The sequence below is a fragment of the Chrysemys picta genome, unplaced genomic scaffold (genome assembly GCF_011386835.1).
Source record: "Chrysemys picta bellii isolate R12L10 unplaced genomic scaffold, ASM1138683v2 scaf227, whole genome shotgun sequence".
NCBI classification, from domain to species: Eukaryota; Metazoa; Chordata; order Testudines; family Emydidae; genus Chrysemys; species Chrysemys picta.
The window spans coordinates 46,152-73,800 of NW_027052934.1; the positions used below are offsets into that span (position 1 = coordinate 46,152).

Below are 27,649 nucleotides of genomic sequence, written 5' to 3' on the forward strand. Positions count from 1 at the left end.
ATGGCCAACCCAACGGGTGCTTGGTATGGGAAAGGAGGGTGCTACTGTTTGAAACCATTCCCACATGTTAAGAAGGTTAAAAAAGCCAAAAGACTGTGGCTTACCATGGCTGCCTGCAAGCTGAAATCTGTTGCCTGGCACTGCGTGAGTGATCTCTCACACCAAACCGGCAGGCCCTCAATATAAGAGGAAAAATGTGACCTTGTAACGAAAGTACATGTGCTGTGTAATGTGAACAGCAAAATTTAACGTGAAAGAGTGTACCCATTGTTCTCTAAAATGTGTCTTTTTTAACCACCTCTCCCTTCTCCTCCACCAGCTGCAAATGTTTCTCCTTCACAGAGGCTAGTGAAGATTAGAAGGAGAAAACGGCAGACTCGGGATGATATGTTCTCGGAGCTCCAGATGTCCTCCCACGCTGACAGAGCACAGCAGAACGCATGGAGGCAGTCAATGTCAGACTACAGAAAAGCACAATATGAATGAGAGGAGAGGTGGCGGGCTGAATCGCGGGATGAACAGAGCAAGTGGCGGGCTGAAGATGATAGGTGGCGTCAGCTTGCAGACAGAAGGCAAGAGTCAATGCTCCGTCTACTGGAGCATCAAACTGATGTGCTCCAGCGTATGGTTGAGCTGCAGGAAAGGCAGCAGGAGCAGAGACCGCCGCTACAGCCCCTGTGTAACCAACAGCCCACCTCCCCAAGTTCCATAGCCTCCTCAACCAGACGCCCAAGAACACGGTGGGGGGGGGGCCTCCGGCCACCCAGTCACTCCACCCCAGATGATTGCCCGAGCATCAGAAGGTTGGCCTTCAATAAGAGTTAAAGTTTTAAACTGTAGTGTGTCCTTTTCCTTCCCTACTCCCCCACCCATCCCGGGCTACCTTGGCAATTATCCCCCTAGTTGTGTGATGAATTCATAAAGAATGCATGAATGTGAAGTAACCATGACTTTATTGCCTCTGCATGTGCTGCTCGAGGGTGGGAGGGGAGGGTGGGGTGGTTGGTTTACAGGGAAGTAGAGTGAACCGGGTGGGGTGGGGGCGGACGGTTCATCAAGGAGAAACAAACAGAAGTTTCACTCCGTAGCCTGGCCAGTCACAAAACTCATTTTCAAAGCTTCTCTGATGCGCACCGCGCCCTGCTGTGCTCTTCTAACCATCCTGGTGTCTGGCTGCACGTAATCAGCAGCCAGGCGATTTGCCTCAATCTCTCACTCCGACATAAATGTCTCCCCCTTACACTCACAGATATTGTGGAGTGCACAGCAAGCAGCAATAACAATGGGGATATTCTTTTCGCTGAGGTCTGAGCGAGTCAGTAAGCTGCGCCAGCGCGCTTTTAAACATCCAAATGCACATTCTGGAAAAGACCTTTCCAACACTCAGCTGGACAGCATAGCAGAGTTCATCAAACAACTGGGGTTAAAACCAGGAAAAAGGGGGAGGGAAGGGAATGTCTGTGGGGAACATGGCAAGGAGCTCACATGGTTCTGTAAGGAGATTGCCAAAGCTCTTTGTGAAGATTGCAAAGGATCCCCGACTCACCGCTCTCACGCTGTGATTCCCATGGCAAAGGCTGCTCATGGGTCCAAGGTAGGGGTGTTTTGCTAGCTAATTAAATCACTTCAAGGCCCTGTGTCACCCCCTCTCTGGACTGACGCCAGTCTGCTGTGGGTGGGCCTAACCCCAGGATCCCATGTGCTTCTGGGCCTCTCAGACACACTCCCAGCTGCAGACCCCATGTCTGCCACCCTGCTTTGTGGAGTGCTCCTGCACAGCCCAGCTGCCTTAACCCCACGAACCAGTGCTGCTGCCCTGCCAAGCTCCAAGTCACATACACACGCTCCACACACTGTGCAGATTTCCAGCTTGCTGTGCGCACGCTGAGTTCTCAACTGACCCTTTCAGGGACAATGTGTCAGCCGAGTCGAGAACACTGGCCTAGGAAAGGGATTTCTGAACCATGGGCCTTTGTACCAAAAAAAAAAAAAAGCCGCAATCGCGATCTGCGGCGGCAATTCGGCGGGAGGTCCTTCACTCCCAGGCGGAGTGACGGACCCTCCACCGAATTGCCGCCGAATACCTGGAACTGCCGCCCCTGTCCGGAACGGCCGCCCCAAGCACCTGCTTGAGAAGCTGGTGCCTGGAGCCGGCCCTGATTCAGATGTACCAATAGTCAAAAAGGCTATTAGCTGTAATCTGTGCAATTTAAATGAACAAGTCTACAATCCATGATCCCATGGTCCTACACCACTCCGAGCCTAAGACGGGTTGACATATTTTAAGGACAATGAAGCCATCAAAGCCAGATGGAAGGAGCATTTTGAGTCACTCCTGAATCGTGAGTCAACCGTCTCTAATGCCACCATCGAATCTATACCTCAGTGACATGAAAGAGAATCTCTTGCTGATCCTCCTGCCCTCGAAGAAGTAACATGATCCATCATGCAAATGAAGAACAGCAAGGCAGCAGGGCCAGATGCTGATGACATCCTCGTGCACACTAAGACTGACCTTCAGTCCACACTGGATTTTTTTGCACAAGCTCATCGAAGCCTAGGACTCTGACTCAATATTCGGAAGACTAAAGTGCTCCATCAGCCTGCCTCAGGCCTTTTACATAACCCATAAGACAAATATGACTCCTACACTCCTTTAGGGATGCAAACCCAACTGTCTGGAGAGGTACCACTGACAATGCTCCTGGAAGATCCTTCGCATCAAATGGGAAGATTGCTACGCTAACGCCAGCATCCTCACTGAAGCCAATGTCACCAGCACTAAGCAATGATTCTCATGAACCAGCTTCATTGGGCTGAACATTGTGTGCGGATGCCATACTCTCGCCTCCCAAAACAAGCCATCTACTCTCAGATCACCCATGGTCAGAGATCCCGTGGTGGTCAGAGGAAACGCTACAAATAGACACTGAAAATGTATCTCAAGAAAACTGATGTGGACTTCACAAGCTGGGAGGAGCAAGCCACCAACTGACCTCAGTGGTCAGCCTCCATCAGGTAGTGGCCCGCTTCGAGGAGAAGCGCCTTTCCCTCAAAGCTGAAGGAAGGAAAAAGAACTTTCTCACAATGGGGAGCTGACCCGCTAGGAAATGTCTGTACCTACTGCGGGCAGATCTGTGGTTCCAGGATTGGACTCCTGAGATATCTCAGGACCCATAAGTAAATCTGTGGTAGAGATCATCCACGAACCAAGGAACTGCCGATGATGATGATTTCAGCTGAAAAATGTTGCCCAACTCTAGTGATAAAAAACGTCACAAGCGAGCATGCCCAAAACAGGAAACAAACAAACAAAAACTGCCTGTGTTTGACTTTGCAAATATAACAAAATGGATGAAGGTAGCAGGGGTGGGGAGAGAACCACTGTACTAAAATTTTTAACAGCTATTACACATTATTAATTCCTCTTTTTTGTCTTTTAGAAGAAATTCTTGCTGAACTTGGTAAGTTCAATTTTTCCTATTCCTTGTTTCTGGAGTCCCCTGAAACCTCTCCCACTAAGGGATGAGGCTTTCCTGACCTGTGCATCCCCCCAAAAAACAACAGTCCTACATCTCCTTCCTTTCCTCATCTTTCCCCTCCCAATTCTGCCAGATCATCACACCTCTCTGCCCCCAAGTTCTATCCTCATCCCACATAGCCGACTCCTCCCTGCCTTCACTTGACCCCACTTGATCACACGGTGCATTTGAGACAGGTGTGTTTTAAACCACTGACTGTAAATCTGTCCCTCTCTTTCACAAGCACAACACATTGTGTTCAACCGTTGGAATATCACCATAACCATGGCAGAACGAAAGCTCATAATTTGCCTTTTTCTCCTTCTAGCAACCTTGCGATCTGAAATGAAGAAAGACAAAGGTAATTTCTGGGACCAGTGGGGTGTATTCAAAAGACTAGCAAAGGGGAAATAAACACAGCTTCTGCTCTTCCTTTAAGATGAAAGAAGAAGGGCTGAAACACTGTTTTTTAGAATGTGATTGTTCAATATATTAGCAATTCAGGTCCTGCCTAGGACCATGGAGGGCAGAGGGAGGCAGGGAACGGAGCAGAGCAAAGAGGAAACCAGCAAACTGAAAAGGCCAGAGGCTGTCTGGGCAGCAGGCTATTGCTGCTTTGCCGGCTACTGCTGGAGGAATCCTGGCTGCAGGGGCTTGGAACACCTCTAAGTTTTCCTGCTGTCATTTCCCCCATCGCCATGTGGCTGGGCAAGGAGGTTACATGGGGCTGGTTCCCCTGTGGTCAGGGGGACTCTGGTTGGCTCTCAGCCCTGGCACCAGGTGCTTTTGTTGCTTCTCAAGCTCTTCTCTCCCACCAGAGAAATGAAGAGCCTGATCGAACATTGTGCCAGCAAAATCAGCTGCCTCAATTGTTCTCCAACCATGTCGTCCGCTCCCTACTCAAATCCCTCCCCTGGCTCCTCTTCTACTTCTGCAGCAAATTGTAGCTTCTCCTCAATGCCAAGGATCAGCACCCAGGAGCTGGATATTTTGTAAGAGGGGCTGCTCTCCTGTCCTGGCATCTGTGGGGTGTCCCACAACCTCAGCCAGAGGTGGATGAATTTCAGGTTCAGAGATGGGCTCCCAGGATGATCAGGGTCATGGAGGGCCTGCCATAAGAGAGGAGACTAAAAAAACTGAGCTTGTTTTGGGTAGCAAAGGGAAGGCTGAGAGGGGATGTGATTGCTCTTTGCGAATGCATCAGGGGAGTAAACAACATGGAGAGAGATGAACTGTTGAAGCTAACAATCAAATCGACCAAGAAGAAATGGGGATTATCTGGCCTTGAATTCAATTCAGGCTGGGAACTAAAGGTTTCTACCCATCAGAGGAGTGAGGTTCTGGAGCAGACTGCCAGGAAGTGTTGTGAGAGAAAACAACAGGTATTTAAAGGTATTTTCAGGTATTTAAAAGGGTGTCATAAGGAGGAGGGAGAAAACTTGTTCACCTTAGACTCTAAGGATAGAACAAGAAGCAATGGGTTTAAACTGCAGCAAGGGAGGTCTAGGTTGGACACGAGGAAAAAGTTCCTAACGGTCAGGGTGGTTAAACACTGGAATAAATTGCCGAGGGAGGTTGTGGAATCTCCATCTCTGGAGATATTTAAGAGTAGGTTAGATAAATGTCTATCAGGGATGGTCTAGACAGTATTTGGTCCTGCCATGCGGGCAGGGGACTGGACTCGATGACCTCTCGAGGTCCCTTCCAGTCCTAGAATCTATGAATCTATGAAACAGAACTAATGTTAAAATGGAACTTGCTAAGTTTTTTAATAGGATTTTATGAAGGGGCTGTGATGGGGATCCCAGGATGTCACCTGGACTGGGGGACTGCTGAGCCCTCTGTCCCACCACTGGGTGGTTGTTGGCAAGCTACAGACCTCTGGCAGGTTCTGCATTTACACGGATATCCACAGGAAGGGACACACCTAGCTGAGTTACATGAATGCTTCTCCCAGCCACTCATGAATCGTCAGCAGAGAGGCTCCAGCCAATCCTCACAGCTCCCCAGCCTAGGACCCCAGAGCTGAAGTGTCTTGCGCTGGTCAGAAGCCTGAGCAATGTAAGTTCATTACCCAGTCTGCCCCTCCCTCAATGTGGAGAGGACACACACTAACCTTTGTATCCTGAGCTGAGATTTTCCAAGCACTTCAACTATTTTATGTAAAATATAAAACAGATTTAATAACTACAGAAAGATAGATTTTAAGTTATTATAAGTAGCAGACATAGAGATCAAAGTTGGTTACCTAAGAAAGAAAAGTAAATTTGCAATCTGAGTTCTATAAACTAAACAGGATTTGAATCAAGCAGTGTCTCACCCTGACAGATGGTACAAACAGGTCACAGATCTTCAATACAGTGGCTGGGTCTCTCCTCCAGCACCGGACCACCCTCCACAGTTCAAAGTCTTTGTCCGCTAGATGTTTCTTCCAGGTGTTGAGTTGTGGCAGGAGTGAAGCCAATCACGATGTCACATCCCTTCTTTTATAGTTTCTTCCAGTTTGCTGCAAAGATCTATGCTTGCGAGGTGGGGGTCTGCCTCCATTGGTCAATCTCCATTGTCTACGTGACCTCTCTGAGAAATCTTCTGGGATGGCTGCTGGGAAAGTGAATTCCCTTTAATGGCCCATCAGCACATCTGGCTACTCCATTGTTGCACCTGAAAGGCTGGTTGTGGATGTTTCCAACCTCACAACATATTTCAGTAACACACACCTAGCAAAACTTCATAACTTCACATACAATCATAGCACATACAAACCCAACAGGATATTAATGTTAAACAGATCAAGAATTTTAAAATGATACGTTACAATGGATACTTTGTAGGAAACATATCATAATTATATGATGGGGTGAATATAGGGATTTCAGGGGGCTGCTTTGAGGTACAAAGTGCCACAGGAGCTGTCTGTGAGAGCAGGGGACTGGAGTAAGTGCAGGCTTCACTAGGGAAAAGGTCCAGGTGTATATCAAGGTAGGCTGCATGGATGTAGCTAACAGTGAAGTCTGATAATGGAGCAGCAACTCTGCTGTAGTTAGGATTGAGACTCGCAGTTGAAAAGATAACTTTTCTCACTGAGCTAAAACTGATTGAAAACTGCTCTGCCTGATGGGAATGGTATGTTGTGGACATGGTGGGACACAGCTTAAAAGGGGCAGAACTAAGGATGCTTTGAACAGGTGGCATGTAACTTAACTTTGTATTTCCTGGATTTCAGAGGTGTTAGCGCAGTGTACAGTCCAGCCCAAGGTGTGCACCATCATCTCTGACACAGCTGTCATTTCAAATAGCAGCAAAGCAGGGTACAATGGATTTACTGAGTACATGTTGTCGTTTTCAGTCAGACAGTGGAAGAGATAAAATTTTCCATCGAATGGAGGAAATCTGTTTCCCTGCTGTATATTCAAAGCAACGTGCTGTAATTTCAGACAAGAAAGTTTACTTCACACCTTTTGAAATTCAGGAGAATAGCAATGGTTGAGCATCAGAGAGCACAGTTATTTTATAACAGTGCCATTGCTTAGTCAAAGAGCTGAGGTATTCAGATGTAACAAAGGTCAAAAAGTCTATCAGCTACAACCTCTCCAACTTAACGCCTCTGCTCCCTGGTCTGTGCAGGCAGACTGGTTGGTGAATGACAGAGTCAGAGAAAGAGCTGTTGAAATAATTGATTTTTTTGTTTGTCTGGTAGTTATAAAAACTTCAAAACTATTTCATTGTGATTTGGGGCTTTTGAAAACATTGTTTAAATTAAAAGCTAAGTCAGTTTGGAAATGAAGGGCTAGATTTAAAGAGGTGGTCAGTGATAGCAGGGGACTGGCTCAATGATTCAGGTGGTTCCTTCCAGTCCTATGTTGTTAGGTTTCACAAGGTGCCTTAGGCCAGATCTACACCACAAACATCTCGGTATAACTACGTCACTCAGGGATGTGAAAAATTATACCGACCTAACCCTGGTGTAGACAGCGCTTTGTTGACGAGAGAGCTTCTTCATCTCTGCAGTGCTGTACATGTAGACAAGCCATGACGCATCATTCTAAAAACTAAGGAGCACCTCCTTAGTTTTTCGAATGATGCGTCATGGCTTGTCTACATGTACAGCACTGCAGAGATGATGTCCCTCTGATCACCGATAGCCCAGTTATTAAGTCACTCAGACGAACTGCGGCGGCCCAGCTTTGAATCCCTGCTCTCCCCTTTCCTAGGCGAGTGCCCTAACTGCAGGGCTGCTGGCTATTCTAAGTGGGTCTCTCTCAATCTCTCTGTCGAAGCTGTTCTAGGTGGTATAAATCATTAAATAGTCTTAGGCACAGAGACTGAAACCCAGGAGCTCACCCCTCCCCAGTGACCATCCTAATCCCTACCCTACAGAGCCTACACTTGCTTTCTGGGCCAATGAGTATTAAATATTAAGGTACATAAGTATTTTCATAAATATTCTCTAAGGTATATTAAGTATTAAACATATAAAGGTGACAGCCCTGCCAGAGTTAATGTTTAGATCAGGCCTGTGTTTGAAGCTGGTCTTTCCTAACTGCTCTAAAATCAGCGTGGTTCCTTGGATTGCCCTGACATATGATGTGGCTCCTGGGAACACAGGTTTCTATTACTGATCCATATTTGACCATTTGACTTTGCAAAAATACAAAAAAGGACAGGGGAGAAAAAATACCTCTATTATGAAACATCTTAACAACTATCATCATTTTCATACATTATTTATTTTTCTTTATTTGTCTTTTAGAGGAAATTCTTGCTAAATCTGGTAAGTTCCATTTTCCCTCTTCCTTCTACCTGGAGTACAGAGAAACACCTCCCACTAAGGGATGGGAGTTGTATGATCTTTTGAAAATTGTTTTTAATGTGGAACCTTAACATTTTATTTCTACACATTTAAGAATCTGATTAAAAAACTAGAAATAAATAAGTTAAAAGGTCTTGTTAGAAATGTTTGCTGACACCTCTTCTTGCTGACACCTCCACAAGCCGTTTTGTTTTCAAATATAGCAATATTTGAAATGTATTCATTGTTATGTTTTTTAAATGTGTGAGAGATTGAAGAGATGAATGAAAAGCATAGTTCCACTTTTTCTACAATGAACTGGAAAAAGTATAGCTATATATATAGCACCACTTAAGAGCTTAAAATAAGAGTCTAGCTAAGGCTTGGTCTACACATGAAAATTCTATCAGTGTAGCTACATTGGTCAGGGGTATGAAAGTCTTCCAGGCCAGTGGAAGAGTGCTTCCATCACCTTAGCTAACATCATTCCCCCTTGTGCTCCGGGGGGAAAGGGGGCTGCACACTCCGGCAGATCAAAGCAAGTTCGATATAACGCGGTTTCACCTATAACGCGGTAAGATTTTTTTTGCTCCCGAGGACAGCATTATATCGAGGTAGAGGTGTATCTGACTGATTTGCAGAATATTGGCTAAATCAGCTAGGGAGGGAAACCTTTCTCTAGACATTGCCCTTCCAGAGATCTGCTTTGTTGGTGGAAGAAACTGTTGTTCTGAGATTATTTATTATTATACCCAGGGATTTCAAAGGAGTTTGAATCCTCCTTTTATCTCTGGCACTAAGTTCACTTTGAAGCTCAGAAGCAAACTCTGAGTGCACCTCAGACTGCTGTAGGAAACAAACAGGATGGTGGGAAAAAGGTCTGGGATAAGTTTAAAGAATTATCATTAGTGCAGCCCTGTGGGTTTGGGTGAAATATAACACACCCAGAGCCTTCTGCACTCAGGCCCAGATCCACAAAGGAACTTGGGCACTATGCCTAACTTTCAGCTAGCCCCTCCCCTCCCCCCCCGTGGCATCTACAAAGCCTCAGTCAGGCACCTAGGCCCCTGATACCATGTGTGGGGAGACGTGAGGCCTATGAATGTGATTCACACAAACTAGGCAATGAGAGATGCTCAGAAGTGGAGTGTGACCCTTGCTGGAGAAACACAGCCCAGCCCTGGACAGTGCTGCAGCGGCGTGGCTCCAGCAGGGCCTGAGCTCCCGCCGCTCGGCCGCAACTCGCAATCCCGCCCCTTACCTCGCGGCTCTGAGCGGGAGGAGCTCAGGCCCCGCCCGAGCCATGCCGCTGCAGCGCTGTCCAGGGCTGCTCCTGGATGCGGCGCGCCGTGGCGCTGGGGGATGGGGAAAGGCAGAGGCGGGGGGGAGCCTATGACGTTCTCGTGGGGGCCCCTGCGGGGCCTGGGGCAAATTGCCCCACTTGCCCCCCCAGGCAGCCCTGGCTATAGGAAAGAGAAGACGTGAGGGAGGAAGAGGACACAGGAAGTGAGGGGCAAAGTCTCACATCCCAGGTGGTGGTGGGTTTTAGCCAGACCCAATGGAGGTAGTGATGTCATCTGGGTCCCACATTCTGGCCTGGTCTGGTCAGGTGCCTTTCAGGCTCAGGATGACAAAGATCCAACGGTGTCATGGGGGATCCCGGGGTTCCAGGGGACAGTGGGGGTGGCAGCCATGATGATGCAGCTCACTCCATTCAGTCACCCCTCCCCCCATCAGCAGTGAGTCTCAGACTCTCCTGCCACAGGCTTTTCTTTCAAGAACCCCACAGGGAAGGGAGAGGTGGAATAGCTCTGTTCACTCATTATATTGTCCACCAATTACACCCAGTTTCTGACACACCAATTTTGGTCTCCTTAGTACCAGTCCCACACGTCGCTTGTTCACCAGGCATGAGCTTAACTCAATCCTTGAGTTATAGCAGGAGGTCTCTTTGTCTGGGCTATTTCAGTCTGTTTCACTCCCCTTTCAACCCCTTTCCTCTCAACTAGGGTGACCAGATGTCCCGATTTTATAGGGACAGTCCTGATTTTTGGGACATTTTCTTATATAGGCTCCTATTACCCCCCACCCCTGGTCCCGTTTTTCACATTTGCTCTCTGGTCACCCTACTTTCAACATTTATTACCATGGGTTACTGTGACTTTTGATGAGCTCTCACTCACGTCTGCCAGCGGCGCTCACAGTCAGGGTCAGCCTGTAGGGACAGTTATCACAACGGGGGTTGAAGGGAGGGGGGGTTTCTGCCTTCACCCCTTGGTGAGGAGACGAATATGGGGAATGAAGGGACGGCAAGGGGGACCCACCTGTCACTGAAAGGGGGGTTCATGACAAGTACAGTTATAATAGTTTTCAGTCTTATAACACATTTACGATCTTTTCAACTTAAAATTACCTATCCCCTCCCCATTCTCTGCCCCCTATTTCAGCTCCTACTGTCCTCTACTGCAGTCCTTCCCCTTCCCCCCACTCCCTACCCCCCCCTTCAGCTGCCGTCCCCCTTCCTGTCCCGAGGTTTTTTAACCCATTCCCTTGAATTCCCCACAGTGCATGTGACTCTGGATCCAGACACAGCTCATCCTGAACTCATCCTGTCTGAGGATCGGCGGGGTGTGAGATGGGGAGACACACGGCAGGACCTGCCCAACAATCCTGAGCGATTTGATCGTTGGCACTGTGTGCTGGGCTCTCCAGGGTTCACCACGGGGAGTTGGTACTGGGAGGTGGAGGTGGGGGATGAGGAATTCTGGGCCATCGGGGTGGCCAGGGAGTCTGTGTGGAGGAAAGGCTGGATCGGCATTTCCCCTGAGGAGGGGATCTGGGCCATGAATTGGTGGGGATGGGTGTCTAAGGTTCAACCTGCCCCTCAGAGCACCCTGCCCCAGAGCAGCTGGCACCGGCAGGTTCGGGTCTGTCTGGACTATGAACAGGGGCAGGTGGCATTTTTCAGTGCTGATAATGAGGCCCCGATCTTCACTTTCACTGAGGCCTCCTTCGCTGGGGAGAGAATCCGTCCTTTCTTTCAGATGAACTCCCAGCTCAGACTGGGTCCCTGAGATGGAGGGACGGGGGTGACATTCACCCAGGGCCGTCCTTAGGCATACTCAGCATACACAGCTGTGTAGGGCACCGGAAAATTCGGGGCACCTCCTGGGTCTTAGTGTCCACCCCCCCACCTTCCTATCCCTGTTCTGACCCTTCCTGCAGGCTCCCACAGCTGGCTGCTGCAGCCTGGTGTCTCTTACTCCGGAAGGGAGCTAGTAACTTAAAAGTGAAAAAGCCTCCAGCCTGCCAATCCTATTAGCACAACATTGAAACTGTTAAAGAGCCATTCGAGTGGTAATGAAGCCATTTAACAGGCATTTGCCAACCCCTAGGTATATACTGTCAGGGTACGTCTATACTTACTTCCTGGTCCGGATGTAAGCGATCGATCTTCTGGGATCGATCCCGGAAGTGCTAGCCGTCGACGCCGGTACTCCAGCTCGGCGAGAGGAGTACGTGGCATCGACAGGGGAGCCTGCCTGCCGCGTCTGGACCCGCGGTAAGTTTGGACTAAGGTACTTCGAATTCAGCTACGTTATTAGCGTACCTTAGTCCGAAGTGGGGGGGTTAGTGTGGACCAGGTCTCAGTTTCTGAATTTACTGACAAAAACAGTTGTGCATTACTGTAATATTTACTCAGAATATGTTAGTCTACGGGACCTTATTTTTAAAGCGAATTTTAAACTATTTCATTAGACGATTGCTGAAGATTATGAAATCACATCTCTAAAAAATCCTTGCATAGAGTTTTAGATCCACGATCTGAGTATTCACCTTTAGCCTCACATGCTTGGCTCTTCAGACATATAGTTTTTAAAATAAATCCTTCAAAAGACCACTCTTATCTAAAATACATATTTTAATTTTAGTTACTATAGTACAAAAAACTTGCTTCCAAAGTCTCCCTGTCCTTTCTGTCCATCCCTTTCTCCCTTCACCCCCCTGTTGAAGAGAGGCTAGCCCTTAAAGGGACAACGCTTTCCTTCCAGATAGCTGGACAAACAAGTTTCCCTTTCTTTACCTCTGAACTATTTGATGAACTAGTTTTAAGAGAACCCTCCAGCACAATCAGTACCTTAGTAAGATTTAAAATCCTTTGTTATGCCTAAAATCTTTGGAAACATAAAGTTGGTGAAATTTCATAAACATGTCTGGTTATGGAGATAACACAAAATAAATTAGTGTTCCCTTTTTCTAAAAGCAATGAACATTGTTATGAACATACTAAACCTCTGTGACTGATTAATTTAAAATAATGTCTTTGTTTCAGTCAATTAAAAATGTAGTAATCTAGAACGATTACTTTATGATCTGTTGAACCGTAATATCCTGTTGGATTGTCTCTGCTATCATTGTGTGTGAAGTTATGAGGTATTGCCTTTTGTGTTACTGAAATATGTCATGGGGTTGGGAGATGCCCAAAGCCAGCCTTTCAGTAGGGACAAAGGAGCAGCCATCAGTGGCCAGACAGGAGTTAAGGGCTCATCAACACTCAATCCACTATCCCAGAGACTTTTTGGAGAAGGCACGTATGCCATGGGGATACGCTAACCCACGTCACAGCAAGAATCTTTCGAGCAGCCGGAAAAAAGTATAAGAGAGGAAGAGTGACATCATTACTTGGCCTCTCTCCCCGCTCAGCTCAACACCTGGAAGATTGTCTGAAAGACAAAGGCTTTGTCAACACCACTTCTGTTGGTAAAATTTCTGTCGGTTAGGGGTGCGAAAAAAGAAAGCCCTGACAGACAACTGTCACAGACAGAAGTGCTGATATGGACAGCGCTATGTTGGCAGTAGAGGCTCTCCTGCAGAAATAGCTAACGCCACTCATTGGGGGTGGTTTAATCATGCCAGCAGGAGAACTCTCTCCTATCGGCAAAGCGTGGCTACATGGGAGACCTTACAGCGGCACATCTGTAGCGGTACAGCTGTGCCGCTGTAAGGTCCGTAGTGTAGCCGAAGACTTTGAAGGAGGGAGTTTGGTCCCAAGCTGGAAAGGGGTTCAGTCTGTGTATTGGAGAAGTGGAAGCTGCTTGTACCAGCTCTTAGGGTGAGACACTGCTTGATTCAAATCTTGCTTAGCCTCTTTAAGTTAGAATTAAGACCTCTGCATCTGCTACTTATAATCACTTAAATCAACTGTTCTGTAGTTAATAAACCTGTTTGATATGTTACCTCAAACAGTGTGTTTTGTTTGAAGTGCTTGGGGAATTGCAGCTCAGACTACAAAGGCTGATGTGTGTCCATTCCACACTGAGGGTGTGGTGAACTAGGTAATGAGCTTACACTGGCTAGGCTGCTGACAAGTGCACAATGGTACAATCCTGGGGTGCAAGGCTGGGGAGCTGGGGGGAATTGACTGGAGCCTCCCTACTATGGCTCATGAGTGGCTGGGAGAGTATTCATGTAATGCAGTTGGGTGTTGTTGTAGGAGCAGCAGTGATCTGTATGCTATGTATAACCTGTATGCTCAAAAGGTCTGTTACACTTTCCCCCACCCCTCCCTCCTGGAATGCTTGTGGGATGAATGGATTGGTTGAACAGCTGGAAGATCAGGAGAGCTCCCAGGTAGACTCATAGACTTTAAGGTCAGAAGGGACCAGTATGATCATCTAGTCTGACCTCCCGCATGATGCAGGCCACAAAAGCTGACCCACCCCCTTTCCCTTGACTCAGCTGTTGAAGTCCCCGAATCCTGTGATTTAAGGACTTCAAGTCGCAGAGAATCCTCCAGCTAGCGACCCCCGCCCCATGCTGCGGAGGAAGGCGAAAAACCTCCAGGGCCTCTGCCAATCTACCCTGGAGGAAAATTCCTTCCCGACCCCAAATATGGCAATCAGTAGAACCCCAAGCATGCAGGCAAGATTCTCTAGCCAGACCCTCATTGACCATTGATACTATTTACCAGTGATGGCACGCTGTTGATTAATTGACTAAAATCATGTTATCCCATCAAACCATCCCCTCCATAAACTTATCAAGCTTAATCTTAAAGCCAAAGAGGTCTTTCTCCCCCACTGTTTCCCTCGGAAGGCTGTTCCAAAATTTCACCCCTCTGATGGTTAGAAACCTTTGTCTAATTTCAAGCCTAAACTTCCCCACCACCAGTTTATATCCATTCCTTCTCGTGTCCACATTAGTACTGAGCTGAAATAATTCCTCTCCCTCCCTGGAATTTATCCCTCTGATATATTTAAAGAGAGCAATCATATCCCCCCTCAGCCTTCTTTTGGTTAGGGTAAACAAACCGAGCTCCTCGAGTCTCCTTTCATACGACAGGTTTCCATTCCTCTGATCATCCTAGTGGCCCTTCTCTGTACCCATTCCAGTTTGAGTTCCCTTTTAAACATGGGAGACAAGAACTTGCACACAGTACTCCAAATGAGGTCTCACCAGTGCCTTGTATAACGGAAGCAGCACCTCCTTATCCCTACCAGATATACCTCGCCTAATGCATCTCAAGACTGCATTAGCTTTTTTCACGGCCACGTCACATTGCCGACTCATAGTCATCCTGCGGTCAACCAGGACTCCGAGGTCTTTCTCCTCCTCCGTTACTTCCAACCGATGCGTCCCCAGCTTATAACTAAAATTCTTGTTAGTCATCCCTAAATGCATCACCTTACACTTTTCACTATTAAATTTCATCCTATTTCTATTACTCCAATTTACAAGGTCATCCAAGTCTCCCTGCAGAATATCCCAATCCTTCTCCGAATTGGCAATACCTCCCAACTTTGTGTCATCCGCAAACTTTATCAGCCCACTCCTACATTTGGTTCCGAGGTCAGTAATAAATAGATTAAATAAAATGGGACCCAAAACCGAACCTTGAGGAACTCCACTGGTGACCTCCCTCCAACCTGACAGTTCACCTTTCAGTATGACCCACTGCAGTCTCCCCTTTAACCAGTTCCTTATCCACCTCTGGATTTTCATATTGATCTCCATCTTTTCCAATTTAACCAATAATTCCTCGTGCGGTACCGTATCAAACGCTTTACTGAAATCGAGGTATATTAGGTCCACTGCATTTTCCTTATCTAAAAAGTCTGTTACTTTCTCAAAGAAGGAGATCAGGCTGGTTTGGCACGATCTGCCTTTCGTAAAACCATGTTGTAATTTGTCGCAATTGCCATTGACCTCAAGGTCCTTAACTACTTTCTCCTTCAAAATTTTTTCCAGGACCTTACATACTACAGATGTTAAACTAACAGGCCTGTAGTTACCCAGGTCACTTTTTTTCCCTTTCTTGAAAATAGGAACCACATTAGCTATTCTCCAGTCCAACGGTACCACCCCCGAGTTTGGTCTAAATCTCTTTCCTACTAACCGTTTTCCCTTTCTCGGGATACAGGCCTCCGACAGCTCCTGCAACTTCAACTTAAAATAATCCCAGGCGCCATCCGCCTTTAGATCCATAAATATGTTAGCCCAATCCACTTCCCTTACCAGTCCCCTTAATTTATTAAAATTAGCCTTTTTGAAATTGTAAACCCTAGTATCTGATATAATTCTGTTAATCTTTCCATTTAGTTTAAATCGAATTAGCTCATGATCACTCAAGCCAAGGTTGTCCCCTACAACCATTTCCTCAACGAGGTCCTCACTACTCACCAAAACCAAATCTAAAATGGCCTCCCCCCTCGTCAGTTCAGCTACTACTTGATGAAGGAATTCATCAGCTAGCACGTCTAGCAACATCTGAGCCCTATTATTGTTGCTAGCATTTGTCCCCCAATCTATATCCGGGAAGTTAAAGTCTCCCATGATTACACAGTTCCTATTAGTATTTACTTCCCTAAAAACATTAAATAGTTCTCTGTCCATATCCAGGGTAGTCCCGGCGGTCTATAGCACACCCCAAGCACTATCCCGGGGAGGCTCTAGTAGTTCTTTTACCCAGTGTGAGTATTGCCCAGACAGACTCCGTCTTATCCATTCCATCAGTTATTATTTCTTTACAGTTTACCTCATACAATGCTACCCCCCCACACCTTTACCTTTGTTCCTATCGTTCCTAAACAGCACATACCCTTCCATATCTGTACTCCAGTCATGACTACTGTTCCACCAGGTTTCGGTTATTCCTACGATATCCGGTTTCATTTCTCGGACCAGGAGCTCCAATTCCTCCATTTTGTTACCTAGGCTTCTCACATTGGTGTATAAACATCTTAATGTATGCCGTTTAGCCTGTCTCCCATCAGTTATGCAATTTGGTACGGACCCCTTGCTGTTCATCCCCCCTCTCCTTCTTATAGCCGGGGGGGAAGGGTTTGGACATATCTGTTCTTATCTCATCACCCTCCTTTTCAATGTTGGAATCTGGCGTGGAGATTAACTGGACATCTCCCAACCGTCTCCCCCAGATTCCTAGTTTAAAGCTCTTTTGATGAGATGAGCCAGCGTGCCTCCCAGAAGTCTATTTCCTTCCCTACTCAGGTGAAGTCCATCCCGTGAGAACAGTTGTCTGTCCCCGAAAGCCTCCCAGTGACCATACATCCCAAAGCCCTCCTTATAGCACTACTCCCTTAGCCAGCTATTTATCCTCACAATCCTGTCAGCCCTTTGCTGCCCTTCTCTAGGAACAGGCAGAATCCCACTGAAGATGATCTGAGCCTCGATTTCCTTGAGCGTCTTCCCCAGTCTGGCATAATCTCCCTTGATTCTCTCTAACGAGAACCTAGCTGTGTCATTTGTTCCTACGTGAAGGATTATCAAGGGGTTCTTACCTGCTCCTTTTAGGATCCTTTTCAACCGCAGGTCCACATCCCGTATCTTAGCACCCGGTAGACAGCACACCCTTCTGTTCTCTGGGTCCGCCCTGGTCACAGGCCTGTCTAACCTCCTCAGTAAGGAGTCCCCAATCACGTAAACCTGCCTTTGCCTGGTGACAGTGCGATCTACTAATCTATCCTCTGTTCCCTCTAGTCGTAACCCGTGTCCGTTCCTATTTTCCTTTATACTCCCCCTTGTGCCATCCTGTATCCTCCCGGGGCCCAGATTTGGTGCTGTCTCCATCAACTCCTCCCCTCTCTCTATTGGGCTAGCTGCTCTTCTCTTCTTCCTCACCCTCCCACCTTCAGTTACCACCTGCTGCCCCCCCTCCTCGCTATCCAAACACCCAAACCTGTTCCTGAGTTCTATTTCCCCTTCACTAGCCCTCCTTTTCCTTGGCCTGCTTCTCATGGTCACATGCTTCCACTGCCCTTGTTCTCCCTCAGATATTCCCCCCTCACAGACCTTAGCCCCTGCTTCCACCTGAACCCCTGAGCATTCCCCTTCAGCCCCTCCTTGCCTTTCCTCCATCAGCTGCTCGAACCCCCTTCTAAACTCTACCCGGGTATCTACCTGCATCTCCAACCCTCGGATCTTTTCTTCCAGCAGCTCTATTAGACGGCACTTCATACAGACATACCTCTGTTTAGGCTTCCCCCTTCTAGTACCATGTACATACCGCAGCTTCCACATGCAATCATCTGCATTGTGTCCCCTGCTGCTTGGCTCATGGCCGCTGTAGTCTCTGCCCAGTGCACCTGGGGAAACAGAGCACACGGGACACCGCGCCCTCCTGCCTCCCCTTCCACCTCCCCCTGCAAACTCCCACTCAAACTCCCCAGTTAGCAGCCCTGTTCACTGCCTCCTGTGCCGCTGCCTGGCTGGGCGGCCGCTTTTATAGGCCCCCTAATCAGCCAAGCTCCGCCCCCTACTCAGGGCTCGGCTGCCCTCCCAGCACAGTGCCCCTACAGGCCTCTACATACACAAGCACTACAAAGACAGACACAAGTACAGATACCTTCTCCTCCAATGAGACTCCCACTCAAACTCCCCTGTTAGCAGCCTCCTGTGCCGCTGCTCACAGCTGTGCCGCTGCCTGGCTGGGCGGCCGCTTTTATAGGCCCCCTAATCAGTCAAGCCTCCGCCCCCAAGCTCCACAAGGTGTCTGGGACTCTAATTAGGCAGCGTTCACACACCCAATGCATGGACACTGCATGGACACTGGCTGAGGTGGAGTGTGACCAACCAGATGCAGCCAAGTCATCTCTAGTCACAGGCCATGAGGAGCAGGTCCTTAAAAGGGGAAGGGGCCATGTGCTCAGCAGTGCACTCACAAGCTTGTACCTCCCGTGAAGGCCCTTCGCCCGGACCGCCTGGCCAGTGGTTCACCGCATTGCATTCCATCATGCCTCGGGAAGACTTACCTTCATCGCACAATCCATCGCTATGCTGTGGGACACTTACGTTGAAGGATCCTGACATCTCCAGTGCCATGCCTGTCCTGGGAGCATGAGTATGCAAGTGTGAATGTGACACCACCCTCTATTTTGAGCTTAGCTATCAATATAATAAACGTACTGCTTTCTGCCAAACTCTGGTGGGTCATTAGTCCTCCCTAAGCTCACTAGCTGACCCAATTTCGGGTAACAGGTGTGTCCCTGCCTGTGGATGGCTGTGTGAGTGCAGGGCCTGTCCGAGGCTTGTAGCTTGACATTAGCACCGCAGTGTGAGGGACGGCCCAGGCAGGTGGGGTTGGAGGGCTCAGCAGTCCCACAGTCCACGTTACACCTCAGGGACCCCGTTACAACCTCCCACCATGGGTGTGGGGGGAGGCATTGAGCAATGCTTCAGCTGCTGCCTCTGCAATTGGCTCACAGTTGCTAGCATTCACTCGCTGCTGTCACCCACCACTGCTGTTGTTCACTCTGCTGCTCCACCCATTTTTGTCATGGCCCGCTGCTGCCACCACTTTCTCCGCTGCCACATTCGGAGGTTCTGTCACTTACCCAGCTCTCAGGGATTTCAGCCAGTAGTGGGGAACCTCCCTGCTGGTGCAGGCTGGACAGTCTCTTTCACTGTAACATGGCCCCACACCAGGTCTAAGGCTCAGCACCTACAGCTGGTTAGCAGTGATTGCAGGGGTAGTGACCACGGAACAAAACAAGGGCTCACCACTGAGACTAACCAGCTCTGTCTTTAAACAAGGGAGAGACCACTCTTAGCCAGAGCCCACACCACCAGAAAAGAATTCCCGCCTCCACCCTTGTCTCTCTTTCACTGGGATTTGGCAACTCTACCCCCTGCTTAGCAAGTGAGAATCCCTGCGTGACCCACTCAGTCAGGGGCCTGCAAATCACAGTTCTGATGCCCTTTGCTCACACACTCAGGATAACAACATTTCATTGCCCTTCCACTCAAATACTAGAGTGATTTGTAACCCAAAACCAGCCAAAACTGATCATTTTGGCAGAGCAGCTCCCTCTGCTGCATGCCTAGGCAGTGTAGGTGTGTCTGTGCAAATACAATCTGCTCCTGAAGTCTTTTCCCCCCAGGAGCAGTCAATGGGCAGATGATGGCGGGCCAAATCCGGACCACCAGATGTTTTTGAACAGACCCAAAATCTTATAATTATCATTGTTGTTATAATGTCTTTATTATTTTCTCCGGAGTCTGGACCTTGACTATACCTTGACCAAGAAATTTGGCCCTTGACAAAAAATAATTGACTACTCCTGTTCCAGCTCATCACTAGAAATCAGAGAAGAGCTCATTCATTCAGACTCTGCTTACATCACCATTCTCACTTTTGCTATCACACTTGCTGGTGTGCAGTCTGGGTCTAACTCAAGCTGTGTTGATCAGTCAGTGTCTCTTATAACTAGCTAGGGTGACCAGATCACCAAAGACAAATATCGGGCTGCGGGGGGGGGGGTGACGGGGGGGGGCGTGGCGGGGGGCAGGGCCAAAAAAAAACAAAAAACCTTCCTCCGCAAGCGCTGGAGGGAGGCCCGGGAGACTCAGGGGAAGCGCGGGGCCGGGGTAGTGAGAGTCCGGCCTGGCCCCGAGCAGGCAGGACTCAGTCGGGTGGTAGGGAGAGGAGGGGGGCGGCCCGCGGGGCCAGGCGGCGGCTGTTGTTCTCCCCCCCCCGGCAGCGGGACTCGGGAGCAGCCGCTGCTGCAGCTCCCACTGCCGCGGGGGAGGAAGCAGCCATGGCACTCGGCGGCTGCGGCTCTGGCGCCCCCGAACCCCCCGAGCCGGGGCCTGCTGCGGGGACCCAGCAGCACGCACGCTGGGCCCAGCCCCTGGCCAGTCGCGTCTGGGCTGCTGCCCAGCTGGTGCTATCCCGCGGCGGCCCCGGAGCGGGGGCAGCAGGCCCCAGCCCCCCCGTCCCGCTCGGGTCCCGCAGGGGAACGAACGGGGCTGGGCTGCCGATGCCTCCGCGGGATAGCACCAGCTGGGCAGCAGCCCAGACGCGACTGGCCAGGGGCTGGGCCCAGCGTGCGCGCTGCTGGGTCCCCGTAGCAGGCCTCGGCTCGGGGGGTTCGGGGGCGCCAGAGCCGCAGCCGCCGAGCGCCATGGCCGCTTCCTCCCCCGCGGCAGTAGGAGCTGCAGCAGCGGCTGCTCCCGAGTCCCGCTGCCTGGGGGGGGAGAACAACAGCCGCCGCCTGGCCCCGTGGGCCGCCCCCCTCCTCTCCCTACCACCCGACTGAGTCCTGCCTGTTCGGGGCCAGGCCGGACTCTTACTCACCCTGGTCCCGCGCTTCCCCTGCGTCTCCCAGGCCTCCCTCCAGCGCTTGCGTAGGGGGGAGGAATGGTGAGCCTGGGGAAGAGGCGGGGATTCGGGGAGGGAGCCAATCGGGGGAGGAGGGGGCGGAGTCGGGGCGTGGGGTGGGGGCGCGAGCACTTCCGGGCTCCAGGCTCCGGGGCATTTCCTTGTTTGTCCGGTTGTCCCGACCGCATGTCGGTCGGGACGCAGGACAAACAAGGAAATATCGGGACGGTCCCGATAAAATCGGGACGTCTGGTCACCCTATAACTAGCCCATCTCCTATTAGTTCATCTTTAAATGTTCCATATTTCCAACGTTCAGCCAGACTATGAACTGCAGTAATGAAAATCTCAGCTGTTTCCTCTGGTTCCTGGCACCTACTATTCAAACTGGCCTTTTCCTAGATAACATTCTATGTGCCCAGGAAATGGGCCTTAAACACCTCTTTCCCTTTGGCGTAGTCTTTCCTCTCCTCAGAGTGAGGAGTCTGGCACACAGGATGTCATCAGCAGCATCACCTATGGCAAATGGCCAGGCATTTACCTGGTATTCTTGGGCTTCCTCTATTAAACCAGCAGTCGTCTGGAATTGCTCAAATCTCTGCTTCCAGCAAGACCAGCTGCCTGATTTGCCACAATCACATTTCTGTCGCAGAGCCGTTTGCACTAGGGACTGCAGTGCTGCGCTGAGACACGACTCTGCCTCCTCCTGCTGCAGCTCCCACAGCTCTCCACCCTGAGTCGCCACTGTCCCCACTCACTCACCACTCTGGCCATTTTCTTCCTTTACTCCTGCTTTGGAGAGCAGATTTCACTCACTTCTGACACACTGGGGCAGGACTGTCAGCCTCAGAGATCAAAAATCATGAGTCAGATCCTAAAAAACCATCAGATTGGCCCCACAAACCATGAGAGTTAAAAAACATCAACAAACAATGTTTCCAATCTGTCTGTTGACTTTTTCACTCCCCTCTGCTCCTCTGGCGATGTGTGTGTGAAAATCCAGGCTGAAAAGCCAACCTTTACTACACACATGCCTCTCCTTGGAGGCTCAAAAGGAGACTCGCTGGATGCTGGAAGGACACAAACATATGGAAGGAGAATCAGAATGGAGAAGCTTCAAAGTCTTTCTTTTATCTGACCAAGTCCTAAGTGGCAAGAGACTGCGCCAAGGACCCCAAAACTGGGGGTGTGATTGGACTCTGCTCATGCTCCATGAGCTTGAAACACCCCTGGGAATACAGAGCCAGGGCCGGCTCTAGGCACCAGCATTCCAAGCATGTGCTTGGGGCGGCACTTTTCAAGGGGCGGCATTCCGGGGGGTTTTGTGTAGATTTTTTTTTTTTTTTTTTTTTTTTTTGCTTCGGCGGTGGCTCTCCGGTTGTTTTGGTTTTTTTTTTGCTTGGGGCAGCAAAAAACCTGGAGCCGGCCCTGACAGCAGCCTTAGCGGGTAGCCAGGAAGGAGCACTCACTAGGATCTGTGACACCAGTTCCAGTTATGATGGTAATATAGGTGAGTGATTTGTATCATGACACTATTCATAGTCTGCAAACAGCCGAGTGTAATCCCAGAAATCTCAGTGTGGAGCCTGGTCTGGTCACATGAAGACACTGCCCCTGGCACCAGTAAAATGACATTGACTAGAAAGGGGTGGAGGATGACTGGAAAAAATAGAAAAACAATCATAGAATCAGAGACGATTAGGGTTAGAAGAGACCTCAGGAGGTCATCTAGTCCAACCCCCTGCTCAAAGCAGGACCAACACCAACTAAATCGACTAAATAGTCCTTAACCTGTTCTTTCACCACTGAGGGCTGCTCACCTCCTCCTCATACTGTTTTGCCCAGGATAGCTGTCTGGGAGCTGACCTTGTCTGCTAAGACCAAGTCAAAAAAAACATTGAGTTCTTCAGCTTTTTCCACATCATCTGTCACTAGGTTGCCTCCACCATTCATTAAGGGTCCCACACTTTCCCTGACCTTTTTCATGTTGCTAATATACCTGTAGAAATCCTTCTTGTTACCCTTCACATCTCATGATAGCTGCAACTCCAGTTGTGTTTTGGCCTTTCTGATTACATCCCTGCATGCTCGAGCAATATTTTTTATACTCCTGCCTGTCTAGGTTGGATATTAGGAAACACTATTTCACTAGGAAGTTGGTGAAGCACTGGAATGGGTTACCTAGGGACGTGGTGGAATCTCCATCCTTAGAAGTTTTTAAGGCCCGGCTTGACAAAGCCCTGGCTCCGATGATTTAGTTGGTGTTGGTCCTGCTTTGAGCAGGGGGTTGGACTAGATGACCTACTGAGGTCTCTTCCAACCCCAATCTTCTATGATTCTATGAACAGGAGACACAGTCTGTTTTTAATTGTGATGGGAATTCAGATGTCTAGATGACTAGACTGAGAAATGAGGAATTGTGTCCCACACAGAAAGATCCCAGGTCACAAAGCTGGGGTCAGCAGTCTGGATCTTTCTGGAAGGACCTGACACAACTCACATCCTTCTGATGAAAACACCCCCTGTTGTCCCAGGTTCACAGTCCCCACCCAACCTGCCTCCAGAAACCCTCTCTGGCTCCTCATCTCTCTCCCTTCCCTGCTACTGGAAACTGTACCAGGGCAATGTACACCACACACAGCTTCCCCTCTGCTGTCTGTCCAAGACCCCAGACACGGGCAACTCCAGACACCTGTTGTCCCTTCCAATCCCATCCTGAACACAGCCTACAATGACAGTTCTCTCTGTTCTCAGCTCCACACCCCAGTCTCTGCAATGTGGGCCTGTGCCATGCACTGAGCAGGCCTGTTCCCAGCGCCTGGCACACACTCAAGCTGTCATACCTAGTGCTGCCTGGCAGCAGCTTCATAGGTCCAGAGATTTGAAGGCCAGAGGGGAACATTAGAACATTGACTTTGACCCCCTGTATAGCACAGGTCAGAGAATTTCTCCCAGTTACCCCTATATTGACCCAATGACTTATGTTTGGCGAAAGCACCTTCCAGCAGGGCTTCCAGGTTGGATCTGGAGGAATCAGAATCTGGGTAATCAAATGCTTCCATTGGCCGGTTGTTCTAGTGGTTAATCACCCCCCACTGTCATAATGTTGGGCCTTATTTCCATAGGTGCCAACTGCATGGGTGCTTCAGAGCTGGAGAACTCCGTGAAAAAAATTAGCGGGTGCTTAACACCCACCAGCAATAGAGCTGCAGCCCCAGCCAGGGATAAGTAGCCCCACCCCCACCGATCAGCTGGTAGATGGCTGCATTAATCACCTATTAGCTGTTCAACTTTTGTAGCCCCCCTGGGCTTGCTGCAGCAAAGGCTGACCCAGGCCTGAGTCAGACTTCGGTGGAGGGTGGGGCTCCTCCTCCAGCAGCCTCAGGGAGCTGCTCCACTGCTCCAGCTAGGGTTAGAGGTGGGTAAGGGGGGAGCACCAGGCTCCCTCTGCTCTGCAAAAACCCAGTCTGATCAGCAGTGGTGAGACCCTGCTCCCCTGGGTCGCCCCGCCTGCTACCTAGATCTCCTGGGCAAGCTCCAGCTCCCAGCCAGTGCCAACTGCAGGCACCACTAGGTGAGTCCTGTTTCAGGCAGAGGGAGCCTGGCGGGGGTGGTGATGCTGCAGTGTTGGGGGGGGATGGGGAGTTCCACCATGGGTGCAGTTTGGGGGTGGGGGGCATGCAGACTCACTGCCACTGCCTTTCCCCAATTCTGTGCGTGCCAAGCTGCTCTGCTCAGAGCTGGTAGCTAAAGTGGCAGATCATTCCCCTCCCACAGGTGCCCTCCAATCATGCCCCCTCACTAACACCACTTCCTCAGGAAACAAGGGAAATTAACTGCCTGAAAACGTGGTTAATGCAGGTCTTGTTTACACTATAGCGTCTTTGCCAGTATAGCTATGCCAGTCAGCCTTACCCCTGCTGAGTACCCTCTTCAACTCAAGAAGTGTGTTTCAGATTCCTGCTGGCACTGCCAGTCTGACGTGCCTTCTCTGGCTTGTCAGATTGGGTTTATATCTGTTATTGAACCACAGCCACTCATTAGGCTCTTCCCAGGCTGGTGAACCGCTGGGGTTCATTAACTGATTTCCTTAGGGTTGCTCCTGATTTACACGGCTACAAGTGAGAAGAGAATCAGGCATAGGCACTGACTCCATTGGTGCTCCAGGGCTCAAGCACCCATGGAAAAAAATAGCAGGGGTGGTCAACACCCACCAGTCACAGCTGGGCTGCCATTCAGCTGTTTGGCAGCTGGCATGAGGCCTCGGAGGAGAGGGCAGAGCAGAGGCAGGAAGAGGCAGAGTGAGGGCGGGGCCTCGAGGGAGGAGGTGGAGTGGGGGGGCCTTGGGGTGCAGTGAGGATGGAGCACCCACCAGGAAAAATAAAAGTCAGCGTATATGCTTATTTCTCATTTGAATTAGTCTGGCTCTAACTTCCAGCCATTGGTTTTTGTTCTGGTGGTCTCTGCTGGGCTAAAGAGCCTTTTAGTACCCGGGAGTCTCTCCCTGGGATGGTATTTATGCTCTGTAATCAAGTCACTTCTGATCTTCTTTTTGTGATATTCAATAGATTCAGCTCTGTAAATCTCTCCCCATCAGACATTTTCTCCAGCCCCTTGGATCGTATTTGTGGCTCTTTCCTGCACCTTTCCAATTTCCAATGGCCTGTGTCAAACACCGACGCTGCAGCAGTCCCGGGAGGAGGAGCCATGGGCCGATCACCTGTGCCCCCTGCCGCAGCATCCGGGCTCCTGGCCCATCTCAGGCCCCGGGCAGCGCACCAGGAAGGAGGAGGAAGCCCCGCCTGCTAATGCAGCAGCCCCAGGCCCAGCCCCAGCCCGGCAGGTTCCAGTCCTGCGGGGACTGAACACCATGGCCAGGAAGGTGACCGGCATCATGGGCATCCTGCTGCTGTGCCTGCCGGTGGGGCCTGCGGGAGCCGCCAGGCTTCAAGGTGAGCGGGGGCCACCCAACGTGTGGAGAACACAGGGGCAGCCAGAGCCCCAGGGCCAGGCAGAGCCGGGAGCCAGGGGCAGCCAGAGCCCCAAGGCCACGCCAGGCGCCTGCAGCTCCAGAGATGCCCAGTGCAGAGGAGCTGTCCCGTCCCCCTGGCAGCAGCCAAGTGAACTCAAAGACTCAGTTCCCTGGCAGACAGCGAGCCCCCGCGTAACGCTGAGCTCAGGGCTCGTGGGGCGGTCCCTGCAAGCTCCCTTCCTTGCAAATTTTTTTTATTTTCTCATTAAAAAAATACATGGCTAGAAAACCGTAGCGGGTTTAGATACAGTTCCCCGCTCTAGGAGCAGCTCTAAGGGCTTGATTTTTCCAGAGTTGAGTGCCCACTGTCGTATTGAAGTCAGTGGGAACTGTGGACTTTGCCAGCACTTGGGCAGAGCCAGCCCTGTCTGAAAGAAAAATGGGCTGGTTTTCTTCTTGCAGAAAATTTTGATATTTTTTCCTGCAAAAATTCAAAACCTGATAATTTTCAGCTGAAACCCCTCCCAAAATTTGATCCACGCCCAAAATCATCTGTTTTTGGGCCAAAATCTTTTGAGTTTGCAGTATTTGAGTTTTTCCACAGAAAGCAGATCCTTTTTGTGAAAAATGTTTATTAGTTGAAAACCTGTTTCCATCAAAAAACAGTTTTTTTGGATAACTTTTGACCCTCCCCCCGACTGATTTCACTGATATGTTGCCTTTTTTTAAGATTTGTTAGTTCCATACAGCTGTTAAGAGAGGCAAGGGAGCACATTGCCAGCCATGTATTTTAGAACTAGTAATTTCCTAGTAATTATTACCCCCTTGACAACATTGTGCTTTTGTTTACCAATCCAACCTCCCATCAAACATGTGCAAACACATAATGGGCCAGATTCTCAGCGGGTGTAAATCATGCTAATGCCATGGAAATGAAGAGATGTTGATTTACGCCTGGATCATATTCACTGTACTTTATGTAGTTTTGAATGGCTTATGTCTCCTGCAGTTGATTCCTCACTGGGCCTTTGTTCTTTAACAAACTGCATTAATAATGATCAATATTTTATTTTGTAGCTAGGGCTTTGGGGAACTTTTCCCGAGGTTTCCCCACTGTTAGTGGCTTTCGAATTTCTGAGTACTGCTGTGGTTTTGGTGTTGCTGGGGGAATATGAATTTGCTTTTCAGACCTGCACCTACTTTCCTTGTGCACCTCCCAAAGCCAAAGGGAATTAGAGTGCCCAAGGAATGCAGGATCTGGTCTAGAGATAGCTCCAGCCCAGCCTCACAGGAACAATGGAAACTGGCTTAGGCAGGCAGCAACAAAATAATCTGTTATTAGACCCTCAAGGGAGTCACCCTGTTCCTTTAGGCAGGTTGGGACTGCGATGAGGTAATGCTCACCTGACTCTGAAGGGGACGGGGAGCAAAGTCAGAAGGAAAGAAAGGCCATGCTCTCTCTCTTCCACCTACATCTACAGACACCACTACCATCAAGCAACTGAAATGTTGATCAAAGGGGAGAGCCTGACTGAAAAGTAATCAGCCAGCCTGTGGTGAGAAGCATTTTTAAGGACATTGAAAGTGTTAAGATCAGCGTTTTGCTTTTATTTCATTTGACCAAATCTGACTTGTTATGCTTTGACTTATAATCACTTATAGTTAATAAATCTGTTTGTTTATTCTACGTGAAGCAGTGTGTTTGGTTTGAAGTGTGTCGGAGGCTCCCCTTGTGATAGCAAGCCTGGTGCA

General features: G+C 49.4%; 1 long non-coding RNA gene across 1 annotated transcript; it reads left to right on the top strand.

Annotated features, from left to right (window-relative positions):
• LOC135978367 (uncharacterized) lies at positions 1 to 27,579 on the top strand. The gene is made up of 4 exons (XR_010595779.1): positions 1 to 803; positions 3,444 to 3,464; positions 3,850 to 3,882; positions 25,494 to 27,579. It is a non-coding gene; the product is annotated as an uncharacterized LOC135978367 (long non-coding RNA).
• The last annotated feature ends 70 nt before the right edge of the window (positions 27,580 to 27,649 follow it).